Here is a 16,984-nt window from a genome sequence, read left to right on the forward strand (position 1 = left end):
AAAACCACACCAAAAAAACACAAGAGCCACACTGGGAAGAGGGAAGGGCAGGGGATCTCTTTATTAGGGGGGATTTTACTGGATTGAATGAATGATTTTATTTATACATCAGCAAAATACATTGAAACAGTATACACAAATGTAAATGCAGATAGAAGCCATACACACACTGTTAGAAGTCAAATTTAAATACACAGCAATACACCATATAATGAAAATAGAAAAAGCTTAATTGAAGATTACAGGAAACCCAGAACAACAAAAGCACCAAGAAAACTACATTCATCTACCACACACACTCCCTTCAGATAGCACAAAACCTCACCATCCCTCTCATCACAACTGCTAAATTACACCCCAGAAATCAGTGGTCCTTGGAAACATGGTTCCCAAGAGCCTGCAAAAAATCCTCCTGCCTGACGAAAACCCCGGTCCCTGGAGGGTCCGCGCCCAAACTGTGGCGATGAACGTCGCCTCACGGACCGACCGGGACCGAGGGAAAAAAAACCCAGCCGGGGGGAAAAAAAAAAAAAAACCCAGCTGGGGATTTTTTATTCTAAATTTAAAAATGAGTTGAAAAGCCTGAAAAACCCAAAGCCATACAAGGTTACAACTCTAGAGCCCTTCAACACACACACACACTTCCTTCAGCTGACACACAAACCCACACTGATTCACACATCAACCGCTCAGCTAACCCTCTGCAACAATTCACACCACTCCTTGGGAACAGGGTTCCCAGAAGCCTCTAAAAAATCCTCCTGACTGACAAAAACCCCAGTCCCTGGAGGGTCCGCGCCCAAACTTTGGCGATGAACGTCGCCTCGGGGACCGACCGGGACCGAGGGAAAAAAAACCCAGCCGGGGGGAAAAAAAACCCCCAGCTGGGGATTTTTTATTCTAAATTTAAAAATGAGATGAAAAACCTGAAAACCAAAAGTCATACACACAAGGGTAAAGCCAGTCAGCATGCGCTCACACACGCAGGAACGAGCGGAGGCAGACAGACACACTCGCTTGCTCCCACACACACTCGCACGCTCTTCCGACTTACACGCTCGCTGCAGCCCTTACTGACAACTCTGAGGAACGTGCTTTGACACATCTTCTGGCTGCTGCTCCTTGACTTCAAATGGTAGATCCCAGGGAAATCAGCAGCCTCGGGGACCTGTGAGATGACAGGAAGGGATCAATGAGCGGGTATGTGACAGCTAGGACCTGTCCCCACTCTGGACCTATAAATTTTGTACCCAAAATCCCACAAAAGACAGATTAACGCTAAAGTTTTCATAACTCTTCCACCTAACTGTGACTACGTGCCAGGGCAGGGCAGCTCCGATCATAATTGGTACAATGTAAGTACACACAATATACACCAACAGAGGTACATACAGTGTAAGTACATACAGCATAAGCCATCACAGGTACACACAATATACACCAACAGAGGTACATACAATGTAAGTACATACAGCATAAGCCATCACAGGTACATACAATATAAGTACATGGAGTATAAGCCAGCATAGGTACACACAATATTGGTACATAAAATACAAGCCAACATAGGGGCATACAACAGAAAGCAGGACTTAGGATAACAATCTGGAAGATTAATTCTTGAGACCTATCTCCTGTGAGAAGATGGAACCAATAGAACTACTGCAGTCACCTGAGGAAGGAGTAAGATGCTCCCTCTAGAAGTCCAAGACAATGGCATGGGAAAAAAGGCACTACCAAAGCTGGTAGTGAGAAGGAACATGGATAACATCTTCTGTAACCCTTCCTGGCTCAAAGAGTAAAAAGGTAAAAATGCCGGAATAAGGAATATCCGGAAAGGAACGTGAGTAGAACAGGAGTGAGATGGCAGGGAGTACTGCCAACAAAGCATCGAGATGTAATAAAGGCCTGTGACGTGGAAGACGACAGACACACGCTATGCAACACAGACACGGACGATGTAACAGACACGGATGACGTAACACAGAGACAAGTGGCAACTTTCCACTTAGGGACCTGAGATTCCTAGCGCAAGATGAACCAGAGGCTGATGACTCCAAAGGAAAGGAAGCCCTATGACAATAGCGTGTGTTAATGAAATGTAACTCATTAAAAGCAGTCAGTGCCAAAGCAGTTGAGAAGATGCTCGAGAGGCTCAGCGAGCCTAGAAAAGGAAGTGGACGGCCGAGCGATCGTGGCTATAGCTGCAGACCCGAAGGCGAGCTCCTCGGGGGAAAGATCCGTGACGATGCCGAGTCGAGGAAGGCTGACGACGCAAAGTTCGTGACGCTGTGGAGAGGGGTCGGAACTGCCCTGCCCGGCAAAGGCTCTGATGAAGCTGAAGAGAAAGCCTCACCCTTTACTTCCAGAGGGCCCGTCCCACTACAGACCTCTCCGCTACGCTGACATGAAACAGCCCCCTGTGATACTAAAGGTTTTTCCCCTTCCCCGACCACTGGCCCCGACACTTAGCTTTCGCAGGGGGAGGGGACGAAATCCATCCTCGGTTGGACGTGGATGTCAAGACGTTCTCAAGGTGTGTGCTTCGGCACTGCCATTTCCGAGCTTTGCCTAAGAGCCTCCTCAGGGTACCTAAGACGAAACAGAAAAAGTGACTATTGTCCTCAAAACCGGTAATCCCCGGGAGTGCTGCACACCACCGCCCCGGCTCACCTCAAGTCTCGATTTGAATCCGGAAGGTGCGCAGAAGATACCTGCAAAAACAAAAGGCGCACGCTTAGCATGCTGCTGCATAACACTCGCCTATGAGTCGGCCTGCCTAAACCCCGACTCACCTGCCCTCCTGTGTTCCTTGGCATGCCTAGGGCAGTGAGACAACCTGGAAAGAAACAAAGCAGAAAAGCATGCTAAGATACTGAGAAAACACAACATCCCTACCCTGACAAGGATGCCACAGCAGTACCTGAAGCTTGCACCCACCTGGCATGGGCGTGCTCAGCCAACATAGATTGAAAGGGGCCACCTAAAACAAAAAAAAACAAAACAAGCAGACATGCTTAGAACAGCATCAGAAACTGAGACTGCAGCAATAACAACTGCTTCAGTATGCTACTCAATGCTCACCTTGCCCACTCGGCCTTGACTGCAGCTCTCACCCTTGAATGCTTAAAAAGAGAGACAAGGAACACAGCTGTAACACGTATCAATTATACTCCCTCTACAGAGGAAAGCAGTAACTGACCTGCTCGGGAGAATCCCCTCACACGGGATGGGGCCCTCTGGCCCAGATTTAATTCATCTGAATCTGAAAAAAACGTTAGGACAAGAGTCACACTGTTGCAGGACAACTGAAGAGCTCCAGATGTCCTGTGTCCATCTACAAATCCCATCTAGAGTCCAACTACACCCCACATTACACATTCCAAGTCCCCGGGCCCTCTCCTATCGCACCAGGCTATGTGGCAGGGCAGAGCAGCCCCGGCACAAATGTGTGCTGACACCCGTGACACAGGACAGACAGGACAGGACACACAACGGGGACACAACAGGAACAGAAATCTCTTGGCAAGGAAAATGGCTACAAGGACTAAGAGCATGCAAAAGGAGATGACTGAGTTCAAACTGACGGTGAGCTGATGAGGCTCAGAGAACACTGCAGGAAGAAGATGCTAACTGAATGATTGATTCCAAGAACAGTAAAGATGGATGCCTAGGAATCCTATGGTCAGAATCCTCTGCCTGCCCTCACATTCTTTCAAGCCCTAATCCACCATAATGGATGCAGGTGGGGCACAGCTGTCTGTACAGCTCAGAACAAGACCTGACAAGACATCTGACTGGATGCTTCCAAAGAGAGAAGAGTCTGATGCCTGCCTGAGCTCCCGAGTAAAAAGTTCTATGGCCTGGGTGCCAGGCCAAGGAATGCAGAGATCACAGATGCTAACAATGATGCCAAGGTTTCTGACAGGCCTCTCAAAGTGCTAAGGTAAAAGACAGGAGATACACAAACAACACATAATGCACAGCAGACAAGTGACACCAGACACACCGGGACTGCTCTGCCCTGAACACCTCAGCACTGTGATCAAAGGTGAGACTTGGCTTTTATGGGGCCTAAGGGGCCACTTCATGGACACCCCCCCACCTCCAAATTGGACTCAAAAACCCCTCCCAGTAATTCCCAAACCAGCACCCTGCCTTCATCCCCTCTGTGGGTCGTAGCCCTCTACTTATCTCTCAGACATCTGGGGATGCCGGTCCGTGTCAGGTGCAAAGAAAGGCCACCTCGTCAGCTGGGAAGGTCCTGCTGTCACCGGGCTGGTGTCTCTCAGACAGCTAGAGTAAAGAGAACCAAACATCAGTGCCTGATCTTGGCACCCCATCGGCCAAAACCCCACCAGTCTGCTACTCACCGTGCTCCTAGGAAGGCCCGGCACCTGCTAACTCTGACCCTCTGCCATGGATGCAATGCATCTGCACCTGAAAGAAAGTTAGAACATGTGTCAAACACCACCAGGATAACTCACAAGCTGCAAACACCTTAGGTCCATCTAGGAATAGCATCTAGAGCCCAAGTACAGCCCCCATTACAAATTTACACTCCCCAGGACTTGTCCCATTGCAGCTGGCCATGCGGCAGGGCAGAACAGCTCCGGCACCCGTATGTGTGCAGACACCCGTGACACAGAACGTGACAAACAGGGGGACATCAAACACCACACATCATGCTTGTGGTGAGGGCCTCGAGGGAAGAAGGCAAAAGGGACCCCAAAGACACACTAGGGAACACGGCACACCGGAAACCACGACACAAACCAGAGCTGTTCTGCACTGCCCGCCTGAAAGCTGCCATCAAAAGTAGAGCCTCTCCCTTTAGCTGTCCTAAGAGGCCCTTGGACAAGTTTGCTTTTCCCTCCGCTAATTTTTAAATCTGTCCCAAGAACTCCCAACCTGCTACGCCCCCATCTCCAGGCCGTGACTCCCAACTTATCTTTGGGATGATCGGTGACGGGAATCCACGTTGCACCTGAAATGAGTCTGCTTCAGAGAGCCTCGTGATCGCCTGTGAGCCTCTCGGTCAGCTACAATAAAGAAAACCAAAACCAAAGAATGAGTCCAGAGTTATGCGGGCCAAATCCCAGCCAGTCAGCTACTTGCCCTCTCCTGAGTGTGCCTGGCTCCCTCAGGCTCCAGCTTCATCCTGATTCCAAGGCTGTGGCCTTTATTAGGGCTGGCACCTGGGTTAGAGAAAGGCAAAGTTAAATGGCATTCCTGTGAGTGCAGTGGATGACTCTGTGTGCTCTAAGACATGGGAATGCCTCTGCTAGAAGCCTTGGGGGGGGGGGGCCTCAAATAAACACCCTTTCTCACCCTGCTGCCTGCAAACCCCCTCCCAAGAACTCCTAACTGGATACCTGCTCACCCTCCCTCTCCCACTCACAATCCTCCACTCACCTGAAGCCTCAGTCTCAAAAATCATCCTTGACACTGGGCAGATACCTCTTGTGACATGATCAATCTGCTGAAATAATTGCTGTTCTTGAGAGCTGAGCAATAACAACCACTTCTCTCCACGGCTCACCTTGACTGCTGGTATCCAGATTCACTTCCTAAAAAGAAAGACAAAGAACAGAGCTCTAACAGAGTCACCATGTACACTTCTGCTCCACAGACAAATGGGGCCTCACCTGCTCGGGGGAATCCCCTCACACGGGATGGGGCCCTCTGGCCCAGATTTAATACATCTGAATCTGAAAAAAACGTTAGGACAAGAGTCACACTGTTGCACGATAACTGAAGAGCTCCAGATATCCCGTGTCCATCTACAAATCCCATCTGGAGTCCAACTACACCCCACATTACACATTCCAAGTCCCCGGGCCCTCTCCTATCGCACCAGGCTATGCGGCAGGGCAGAGCAGCCCCGGCACAAATGTGTGCTGACACCCGTGACACAGGACAGGACGGACAATGGGGACACAACACAGACAGAAACCTCTAGGCAAGGAAAATGGCTACAAGGACAGAGAGAAGTCAAAAGGTGATGACCAAGGTGAGACTGATGGTGAGCTCATGAGGCTCAGAGAACCTGGAGGAAGAAGATGCTAAACTGGATGATTCATCCCAAGAACAGCAAAGATGAATGCCCAGGAATCCTACAGTCAGAATCCTCTAGCTAACCTCATACTAGTAGAACTCCTAATCCACCATAATGGATCCAGGTGAGGCATAGCTGTCCGTACAGCTCAGAACAAGACCTGACAAGACATCTGACAGGATGCTTCTGAAGAGAGAACTTTGGACTCGGGAGCTCAGACAGGTATCAGAATCACATCTCTGGCCGGGGTGCCAGGCCAAGGAATGCAGAGATCACAGATGCTAACAATGATGCCAAGGTTTCTGACAGGCCCCTCAATGTGCTAAGGTAAAAGACAGGAGATACACAAACAACACATAATGCACAGCAGACAAGTGACACCAGACACACCGGGACTGCTCTGCCCTGAACACCTCAGCACTGAGATCAAAAGTGAGACTTGGCTTTCATGGGGCCTAAGGGGCCACTTCATGGACACCCCCCACCACCAAACTGGACTCAAAAACCCCTCCCAGTAATTCCCAAACCAGCACCCCGCTCTCACCCCTCTGTGGGACTTAGCCCTCTACTTATCTCTCAGACATCCCAGGATGCAGGCCCATGTCATGTACAAAAGATGGTGGCCTCTACATCTGGGAAGGTCCTGCTGGCACTGCTGTTCAACAATCTCCTGGTGTTTCTTAGCCAGCTATATTAAAGAAAACCAAATATCAATGCATGACCTCAGCAGCACGCTGGCCAAAACCCAACCATTCTGCTACTCACCATTGTCCCAAGAATGCCTGGTGCAAAAATAGGAACAGATGCTCAGAGTTGCAGCAGAGAGACTTGAGCAATAACAACTGCCTCTGTAAGCTACTCACTGCTCACCTTGCCTGCTGATATCCAGCTTTACTTCCTAAAAAGAAGAACAGCGCTGTAACAGAGTCACACTTTAAACTCCCCCTGCAGAGACAAACAGTGACTGACCTGCTCTGGGGAACCTCCTCACCCGGCATGGGTGGATGGATGGATTTTGCCATGGATTTTATCCTCTTCATCTGAAAGTTACGACAAAAGTAAAAGGGCTGCAGGATGACTTCACAGCTCCAAACGTCTTGTGTCTATCTAGAAATATCATCTAGAGTCCAGTGACACCCCACAAACTGCAAGGCCCCAGGACTTGTCCCATTGCAGCTGGCCATGCGGCAGGGCAGAACAGCTCCGGCACCCATATGTGTGCAGACACCTGTGACACAGAACGTGACAAACAGGGGGACATCAAACACCACACATCATGCTTGTGGTGAGGGCCTCGAGGGAAGAAGGCAAAAGGGACCCCAAAGACACACTAGGGAACACGGCACACCGGAAACCACGACACAAACCAGAGCTGTTCTGCACTGCCCGCCTGAAAGCTGCCATCAAAAGTAGAGCCTCTCCCTTTAGCTGTCCTAAGAGGCCCTTGGACAAGTTTGCTTTTCCCTCCGCTAATTTTTAAATCTGTCCCAAGAACTCCCAACCTGCTACGCCCCCATCTCCAGGCCGTGACTCCCAACTTATCTTTGGGATGATCGGTGACGGGAATCCACGTTGCACCTGAAATGAGTCTGCTTCAGAGAGCCTCGTGATCGCCTGTGAGCCTCTCGGTCAGCTACAATAAAGAAAACCAAAACCAAAGAATGAGTCCAGAGTTATGCGGGCCAAATCCCAGCCAGTCAGCTACTTGCCCTCTCCTGAGTGTGCCTGGCTCCCTCAGGCTCCAGCTTCATCCTGATTCCAAGGCTGTGGCCTTTATTAGGGCTGGCACCTGGGTTAGAGAAAGGCAAAGTTAAATGGCATTCCTGTGAGTGCAGTGGATGATTCTGTGTGCTCTAAGACATGGGAATGCCTCTGCTAGAAGCCTTGTGGCTTTATTTGAGGGGGGGGCCCTCAAATAAACAAATAAACACCCTTTCTCACCCTGCTGCCTGCAAACCCCCTCCCAAGAACTCCTAACTGGATACCTGCTCACCCTCCCTCTCCCACTCACAATCCTCCACTCACCTGAAGCCTCAATCTCAAACATCATCCTTGACACTGGGCAGATCCCTCTTGTGACATGATCAATCTGCTGAAATAATTGCTGTTCTTGAGAGCTGAGCAATAACAACCACTTCTCTCCACGGCTCACCTTGACTGCTGGTATCCAGATTCACTTCCTAAAAAGAAAGACAAAGAACAGAGCTCTAACAGAGTCACCATGTACACTTCTGCTCCACAGACAAATGGGGCCTCACCTGCTCGGGGGAATCCCCTCACACGGGATGGGGCCCTCTGGCCCAGATTTAATACATCTGAATCTGAAAAAAACGTTAGGACAAGAGTCACACTGTTGCACGATAACTGAAGAGCTCCAGATATCCCGTGTCCATCTACAAATCCCATCTGGAGTCCAACTACACCCCACATTACACATTCCAAGTCCCCGGGCCCTCTCCTATCGCACCAGGCTATGCGGCAGGGCAGAGCAGCCCCGGCACAAATGTGTGCTGACACCCGTGACACAGGACAGGACGGACAATGGGGACACAACACAGACAGAAACCTCTAGGCAAGGAAAATGGCTACAAGGACAGAGAGAAGTCAAAAGGTGATGACCAAGGTGAGACTGATGGTGAGCTCATGAGGCTCAGAGAACCTGGAGGAAGAAGATGCTAAACTGGATGATTCATCCCAAGAACAGCAAAGATGAATGCCCAGGAATCCTACAGTCAGAATCCTCTAGCTAACCTCATACTAGTAGAACTCCTAATCCACCATAATGGATCCAGGTGAGGCATAGCTGTCCGTACAGCTCAGAACAAGACCTGACAAGACATCTGACAGGATGCTTCTGAAGAGAGAACTTTGGACTCGGGAGCTCAGACAGGTATCAGAATCACATCTCTGGCCGGGGTGCCAGGCCAAGGAATGCAGAGATCACAGATGCTAACAATGATGCCAAGGTTTCTGACAGGCCCCTCAATGTGCTAAGGTAAAAGACAGGAGATACACAAACAACACATAATGCACAGCAGACAAGTGACACCAGACACACCGGGACTGCTCTGCCCTGAACACCTCAGCACTGAGATCAAAAGTGAGACTTGGCTTTCATGGGGCCTAAGGGGCCACTTCATGGACACCCCCCACCACCAAACTGGACTCAAAAACCCCTCCCAGTAATTCCCAAACCAGCACCCCGCTCTCACCCCTCTGTGGGACTTAGCCCTCTACTTATCTCTCAGACATCTCAGGATGCAGGCCCATGTCATGTACAAAAGATGGTGGCCTCTACATCTGGGAAGGTCCTGCTGGCACTGCTGTTCAACAATCTCCTGGTGTTTCTTAGCCAGCTATATTAAAGAAAACCAAATATCAATGCATGACCTCAGCAGCACGCTGGCCAAAACCCAACCATTCTGCTACTCACCATTGTCCCAAGAATGCCTGGTGCAAAAATAGGAACAGATGCTCAGAGTTGCAGCAGAGAGACTTGAGCAATAACAACTGCCTCTGTAAGCTACTCACTGCTCACCTTGCCTGCTGATATCCAGCTTTACTTCCTAAAAAGAAGAACAGCGCTGTAACAGAGTCACACTTTAAACTCCCCCTGCAGAGACAAACAGTGACTGACCTGCTCTGGGGAACCTCCTCACCCGGCATGGGTGGATGGATGGATTTTGCCATGGATTTTATCCTCTTCATCTGAAAGTTACGACAAAAGTAAAAGGGCTGCAGGATGACTTCACAGCTCCAAACGTCTTGTGTCTATCTAGAAATATCATCTAGAGTCCAGTGACACCCCACAAACTGCAAGGCCCCAGGACTTGTCCCATTGCAGCTGGCCATGCGGCAGGGCAGAACAGCTCCGGCACCCATATGTGTGCAGACACCTGTGACACAGAACGTGACAAACAGGGGGACATCAAACACCACACATCATGCTTGTGGTGAGGGCCTCGAGGGAAGAAGGCAAAAGGGACCCCAAAGACACACTAGGGAACACGGCACACCGGAAACCACGACACAAACCAGAGCTGTTCTGCACTGCCCGCCTGAAAGCTGCCATCAAAAGTAGAGCCTCTCCCTTTAGCTGTCCTAAGAGGCCCTTGGACAAGTTTGCTTTTCCCTCCGCTAATTTTTAAATCTGTCCCAAGAACTCCCAACCTGCTACGCCCCCATCTCCAGGCCGTGGCTCCCAGCTTATCTTTTGGATGATCGGTGACGGGAATCCACGTTGCACCTGAAATGAGTCTGCTTCAGAGAGCCTCGTGATCGCCTGTGAGCCTCTCGGTCAGCTACAATAAAGAAAACCAAAACCAAAGAATGAGTCCAGAGTTATGTGGGCCAAATCCCAGCCAGTCAGCTACTTGCCCTCTCCTGAGTGTGCCTGGCTCCCTCAGGCTCCAGCTTCATCCTGATTCCAAGGCTGTGGCCTTTATTAGGGCTGGCACCTGGGTTAGAGAAAGGCAAAGTTAAATGGCATTCCTGTGAGTGCACTGGATGACTCTGTGTGCTCTAAGACATGGGAATGCCTCTGCTAGAAGCCTTGTGGGGAGGGGGGCCCTCAAATAAACAAATAAACACCCTTTCTCACCCTGCTGCCTGCAAACCCCCTCCCAAGAACTCCTAACTGGATACCTGCTCACCCTCCCTCTCCCACTCACAATCCTCAACTAACCTGAAGCCTCAATCTCAAACATCATCCTTGACACTGGGCAGATCCCTCCTGAGACACGATGAATCTGCTGCAAAAAGAGTTGTGCTTGACACAACCTGGAATTTCTGAAAGGTGTGCTCCTCCTGAAAACCTAAAAAAAACAAACCAAGAACAAAACCAGAAATTACAAAGGTGCTTTAACACCCCTAAACACAAAACCCAAAATTGTGAACCTACATACTCCCTGTATTCCATGCTGTTTTCTTCACAGTCTCTTCCAAGCCTCTGCTGCTTTAGATGCCCAGAAACACCTGCTGGAAACAAGCTGAGATGAGCTGAAAGAGCCTTTTCACTGAAATGAGAGGAGAACTCTTACCCCAGCACATCCCAGAGAGGGAATGAAGCCCCTCAGCCAAGGCTGGGGTTAATATACCCCCGATGGTGCCCGCCTCTCGTTCCCATGGCACCCAGGAAAAGGAAGGGGGCAAATCCTCCCAGGTGTAAAAGCCCTCAGAACAGCTGCAGCTGTTTGGCCTCTCAGACTCAGATTCAAGGGGAGTAAAGGGCTTGTTATAGAAGAAAACTCTTCACAAAAATAACAGTGCTTTCTTTTTTGCAACAGCTACTTGGAGCAGAAGAACAGAAAACTGGTAAGACATAAAACTTTGTGGTTAGGTAGCATAGCTAGATAAATTGGGTCATTTGCTGTTAACTTACATAATTATTCTGTATTTAACCAAAGCCATCTAATAAATTCACACCCAAAACTCCAGCAGCCCAGCTGGCCCTACCAAATCTGTATGTTTATACATACAGTAAACAATACCAAAATCCCAGTAATACCTATGAGAAGTCTATGAAAGAAACCTATTGAAATTAATCCTACCTGAAATACCATCCATTCCTACCTGAAAACCCATCCAGAAAGTTAGCTTCACTCAAAAAACAACTTACACAGAGTTAATAATACCAAGAAATAACACACCATATACCACCAATGAATATAATAGTGAAGGAAAAAAACCCCACATTTTAAATTTTTTTAAATTTAAACTAACTTCTTTTATCAGCTAGAACAAAAGATTTTGCCAGGACTGTAACAACAACTCCTTCTCCTTCTGAAATGTCCCTTCTCCTTCCCAAATTCCTTACAACTTCTGAGTTTAAATCCAAGCCAAAAGCAAAATTCGTGCACTCGTGCGTTCGATGCTCCTGTCAGATTCTCTCTTTCCCTTCACATCTTCTTACACTTTCAGTCTTCACGCTGTCCTGCTGTGATGAGTCTGACAGAAGAACAGGCACATGTTAACAGAGGATTTCCCTCCCCAGAGCCGGTTTCCTCAGCGCATTTCACTCAATCCCAAGCCTGCAATGATGCACGCTCACCTGAAGCAGGGGGAGAAATCTGTAAAGGTCACTAAATACATAAAAGCGCATCCCCATTGTTCCATTACTCAGCAGCCCATCCGGCCAAGGTCAGAGTTCGCTGCCCACCGAGGACACGGCAACCAGCAGGGCCCTTTCTCCCACTCTCCAGCACGGACCTGCGAAGCCAGAGAGGAGTTTACAGAGACCGGGAGCCGGCGGGACGGGACGGGCGCCCGGCCCGACCTTCCAAAGCTGCCGGCAGCGACGGCGGGGAGAGCCACGGCCCCGCTCCGCCTCCTCCGCCGCCTGCCCGGGGCCGCCCCGCCGGGATTGTCCGGCCCGCGGTCGCTCCCAGCGCCTGGAGCGGGGCGGGCGCGGGCCCGGGGGCTGCAGGCCTGTTCCGATGCCGCTCGCTCCCGCCCCTCGCCCTTCCGTCGCTCGGCAGCCGCGTCCTTCCGCCGCCCCCGGCACCCAGCGGCGAGAGGCAGGGCGCTGGCTCGAGGGGTGCAGTACCGCTCTGTGGCCACAGGGGGGGCAGACTTACCGGGGTGTGCTATTTTCCCGCCTTTTTGGCCGCCATTTTGAGAAGGTCAAGCGAGTCCGAGACACCCGCGACACGCCACCCCCAACATGGCGGCCTCTCGGCTGCCTGCCGGCGCACGGCTGCAGTACCGCGCTCTGCCCACAAGGTGGCAGCACTGCCGCACGCCCCAGACGGGGGCGCAGCGCGCCTCGGGGCTGCGGGCAGCGAAGGCGGCAAAAAAGAACAGGGGCGACCCCAGACAAAAACTGCTCTGAAATAAATGCCAAAAACCTGCCTCTTACCCGACCAGAACCAAACAAACCGCCTTGCTTTAAAATCCTATTAAAACCAATTTGATAGTCCTATTTTTCGTATTTATATTCACATGCATATTTATAGTGGACATTGATGTAGCATGTAATTTATAAAATATATTCTGTCTATTCCTACTGTTTATATTTATTTATATTTTGTGGTTTTAAAAATATCTATCTATATTTATTGTATATTTCTATGTTAAAAGCATGATAGAAATGTAATTTTAATTATTTAAAATAAAATTCCCATACTAACTAAACAAATAAAAAAAGCTCTATTCTTTTAAACTATATTGAAATATTTTTATATTTATAGCTTGCATGACTATATTCCCATTTATATTTATAGTTTATATTTAAGCATTATATTAATCATGATATATAATATGTGTCCTATTCAAATAATAAAAAGAAATTATTTTTTAAATTATGTACCATATCTACTGCTACAACTTATTTTATCTTATATTTTTAATTTTATATTAGCCTTTACCTATTTATGATCTGTTTCTATACTTAGATTTCTACCCTTATATTATTTGTATCTATCATTTTTGTACTAAAACCCCTGCTTTTGCCAAATAAAAAACAAAACCCCCCTTTATGTTAAACTGCTTTAAAAAACTGATATCAATATGGTGTAATATATAGCAAATGATAGATATGATAAAAATAAAATTGATATAAATTTATTTATATCTATTTCCTATAATACACTATAATAAGATATATACAGTATTACTTGTATTATGGATCCTCTATGCAGATATTCATTTATGTTATTTTGTATTTTAAATAATTTAACAATTCTCTATATATTTGAAAGACATTTATATATTTATACTTTGGTTGCGATTTTTTCTGGGTGTTTTCCGGGTCTTTTCTTGCCCTTCTTGGAATTGTTTTTCTGGGTTTTCTCTGGGTTTTTCTTGCCCATCTTGGGGGTTTTTCCTGGGTCTCTTCATGCCCATCTTCGGGTTTTTTTTTCTGGGTTTTTTCTTGCCCGTCTTCGGGTTCTTTTCTGGGTTTTTTTCTTGCCCATCTTGTTGGGGTTTTTTTCTGGGTTTTTTCTTACCCATCTTCGTCTGTTTTACTGGGTTTTAAGCCAACATGGGTACATTCCATGTCAGTACATACAATATAACCCGGCTGAGGATTTTTTATTCTAACTTTAAAAATGAGTTGCAAAACCTGAAAAGCAAAAGTCATATACACAAGGTTAAATCCAGTCAGCATGTGCCCACACATGCAGAGACGAGCAGACACAGACAGACACAGCCACGTGCTCTCACACACACTGACACACTCTTGCCACTTACACGCTCGCTGCGGCCCTTACCTGAGACGCTGAAGAACGTGCTGTGACACATCTTCTGGCTGCTGCTCCTTGAAGTAAATGGCAGATCCTGGGGAAAGCAGCAGCCTTGGGGACCTGTGAGACAACAGGAAGGGTCAACGAGTGGCTATCTGACAGCTAGGACTTGTCCCCACTCTGGACCCATAAACTTTCTACCCAAAATCCCACAAAAGACAGATGAAGAGTAAAATTTCTATAACTGTTCTACCTAACTGTGACTACGTGCCAGGGCAGGGCAGCTCTGATCGTAAGTGGTACAATATAAGTACACACAATATAGGCTGAGGTAAACAGTGCAAGTGTAAACAGAGCGTAAGTACACACAATAGAAGGTGACACACTTACATACAGTATAAACCAACACAGGTACACACAATATAAACCAATATAGGTACATCCAATGTAAGTACATATAGTATAAACCAACATAGGTACATACAGTATAAGTACATACAGTATAAGCCAGCATAGGTACACACAATAGAGGTACATACAACATTAGCCAACATAGGCAGATACAATACAAGCCAGGACTTGAGATAACTCTCTGGAAGACGAATTCTTGAGCCCTGTACCCTTTGAGAAGATGGAACCTAAGGAACTGCTGCAGTCACCTGAGGAGGTGCATCTGAAAAAAAGTCAGGACAAAAGTCAAAGGGCTGCAGAATAACTTAAGTGCTCGGCTAAATTGGGCTGTAATCGGCAAAACTCGGCTATTGTCGGCTGCATTCGGCTGGATGCGCCTCTTCGGCGCGGCTCGGCTTTATTCGGCCGAACTCGGAGCCGCTCTGTGCGCTCGGCGCGGCTCGGCTCGCTTCGGCCGAACTCGGAGCCGCTCTGTGCGCTCGGCGCGGCTCGGCTTCATTCGGCCGAACTCGGAGCCGCTCTGTGCGCTCGGCGCGGCTCGGCTCGCTTCGGCCGAACTCGGAGCCGCTCTCCATGCGTTCGGCGCGCCTCGGCTCGGCTCGGCTCCCTGAGGGCGGGCAAGCGGCGCCGCCTCACGTTAAACGCGCCCGGCTCGGGGCTCTCCTGCTGCCGCGTCCCGCGGGCGGCCCGCCCATCGCACAGACACGACCGGGAGCGCGGGGCGGCACAGGGGCTCATTAGGCGGTGACCGCACTCGCGCTAATTAGCGCGCACGAGAGCAGCGGGCTCGGTTCGCCTGAGCTCGGCTCCGTTCAGGCAGCCTCGCAAGCCTGGCCTCGGTTCGCTCGAGGCCGTCAGGTTCGGCCGGTCTCGCCTTGCTTCGGCTGAGCTCGTTCCATTCGGCCGAAGGAGGCGTCGTTCGATCGTGTTTTTACAAATATCTTTCTCTATAGATTGTATATTTCTATATTTAGATTTATACTTCTATAATACTTCTATTATTCCAAATAAAAACCCCGTCTCTAACCAAATAAATACAAAAAAACCCTTCTTTTAAACGAGATTGAAATATTTTTATACTTAGTATAATTATATTCCCATTTATATTTATTGTTTCTTTTGATGCAGTGTATTAATAATTATATATTTGTAAAATTCTAGAAATGTTTTTAAATTTTTATTTATATTATGTGTCATATCTACTGCTACAACTAATTTTTTCTTGTTTTTAAACTTTATATATGTGTTTATTTATGATATATTCCTATACTTAGATTTCTACATTTATATTGTTTGTATTTATAATTTTTATAATCAAAACCCTGCCTACTGACAAATAAAAAAACCCCGCTTTATTTAGCTATTTAAAAAAATATTTTCATGATTACAATTTTCATGTTTATATTTGTAATTTATTCTAGATTACATGAGAACACACCTGCTCCTGCACCCCAGTGGGGCTTCCTCTCCTGGGGACCTTGGGGTGCCCCAACGGCATCAGAGCCCCGAGTCTTCACCCCCCTCTCCTCTATTTAGAAACTACACAGGAACTTTTTTCTGGAAACAAAGACATTACCTAAATCCTCTCCCCGTGTCCCAGACAGATAGATGTTCAGTTATTAGTTGGCTGGGCAGCAGTTTCTTAAATAGAATGATAAACAAGATGTGAACATTTTAGCTACAAGCAAATAGGCAAATCTGAACAAGGTACCGATGGCCAGCCACTGAAGTTATTTTGAAGCAATTTTTTAAACAATAAAATACTGCTACCACAAAAATAAAGCAAAAAGCTAACTACTGGCTAAGAAAAAATTAACTTTTGACAACAACAACATTCCAACCACACAGGCTTTTTTCCCAATATCATACCTTATAACTACCTCTCTTGGGAATTCTCATCATGTATCCCAAAAGGAATAAATACCTTAGAGCGTCCTAAAGCAAAAAGTAGCACACATGAGCTCCTCACACTCCAGCGCAGCGTGCACTGAGTCTGCAACAAATTCTGCTCAGTGAGGGTCTGCAAACAAAGGTTCAACTGATGAACTGAACTGATTTTGTAGGGATGTTTTCTAAGCACAGAAGCACAAAAAAGAACGAACAGAAACAATTCTTAAATAAATCTGCAAGTTTTATTTAGCATATATGCGACTGATTTCCACCCTGTGGCTTCTCACTTTGATTGGTCTGTAGGTTCAGGAAGATGACAATGCACACTCTGCCTTCCCTGAGCCCCCACGGCAGCTGAGCGCTGCTCCGTGTGCTCAGATCGTCAGGAGCTGGATTACACGTACCCGGACGGACTGGAACTGCTCTGCTGCAGATTCAGGAG

The 16,984-nt window shown here is 47.9% G+C and overlaps 3 long non-coding RNA genes across 4 annotated transcripts; all 3 read right to left on the bottom strand.

Moving 5' to 3' along the window:
* Window positions 1-8,094: 8,094 nt before the first annotated feature.
* On the bottom strand, window positions 8,095-10,367 carry LOC141729802 (uncharacterized). The gene is made up of 3 exons (XR_012581224.1): window positions 10,229-10,367; window positions 8,317-9,766; window positions 8,095-8,238 (listed from the first exon to the last, which is right to left on the bottom strand). It is a non-coding gene; the product is annotated as an uncharacterized LOC141729802 (long non-coding RNA).
* A 380-nt stretch (window positions 10,368-10,747) lies between these two features.
* On the bottom strand, window positions 10,748-12,583 carry LOC141729803 (uncharacterized). Of its 2 annotated transcripts, none has more exons than XR_012581226.1 (3): window positions 12,108-12,583; window positions 10,963-12,004; window positions 10,748-10,864 (listed from the first exon to the last, which is right to left on the bottom strand). It is a non-coding gene; the product is annotated as an uncharacterized LOC141729803 (long non-coding RNA). The 2 variants fall into 2 exon arrangements; XR_012581225.1 differs by having other exon boundaries at window positions 10,959-12,004.
* Window positions 12,584-13,874: 1,291 nt separating this feature from the next.
* LOC141729804 (uncharacterized) lies at window positions 13,875-15,692 on the bottom strand. The gene is made up of 2 exons (XR_012581227.1): window positions 14,269-15,692; window positions 13,875-14,120 (listed from the first exon to the last, which is right to left on the bottom strand). It is a non-coding gene; the product is annotated as an uncharacterized LOC141729804 (long non-coding RNA).
* Between the last annotated feature and the right edge of the window lie 1,292 nt (window positions 15,693-16,984).

This window comes from Zonotrichia albicollis, chromosome 8, assembly GCF_047830755.1.
Source record: "Zonotrichia albicollis isolate bZonAlb1 chromosome 8, bZonAlb1.hap1, whole genome shotgun sequence".
In the NCBI taxonomy this organism is placed as follows: domain Eukaryota; kingdom Metazoa; phylum Chordata; class Aves; order Passeriformes; family Passerellidae; genus Zonotrichia; species Zonotrichia albicollis.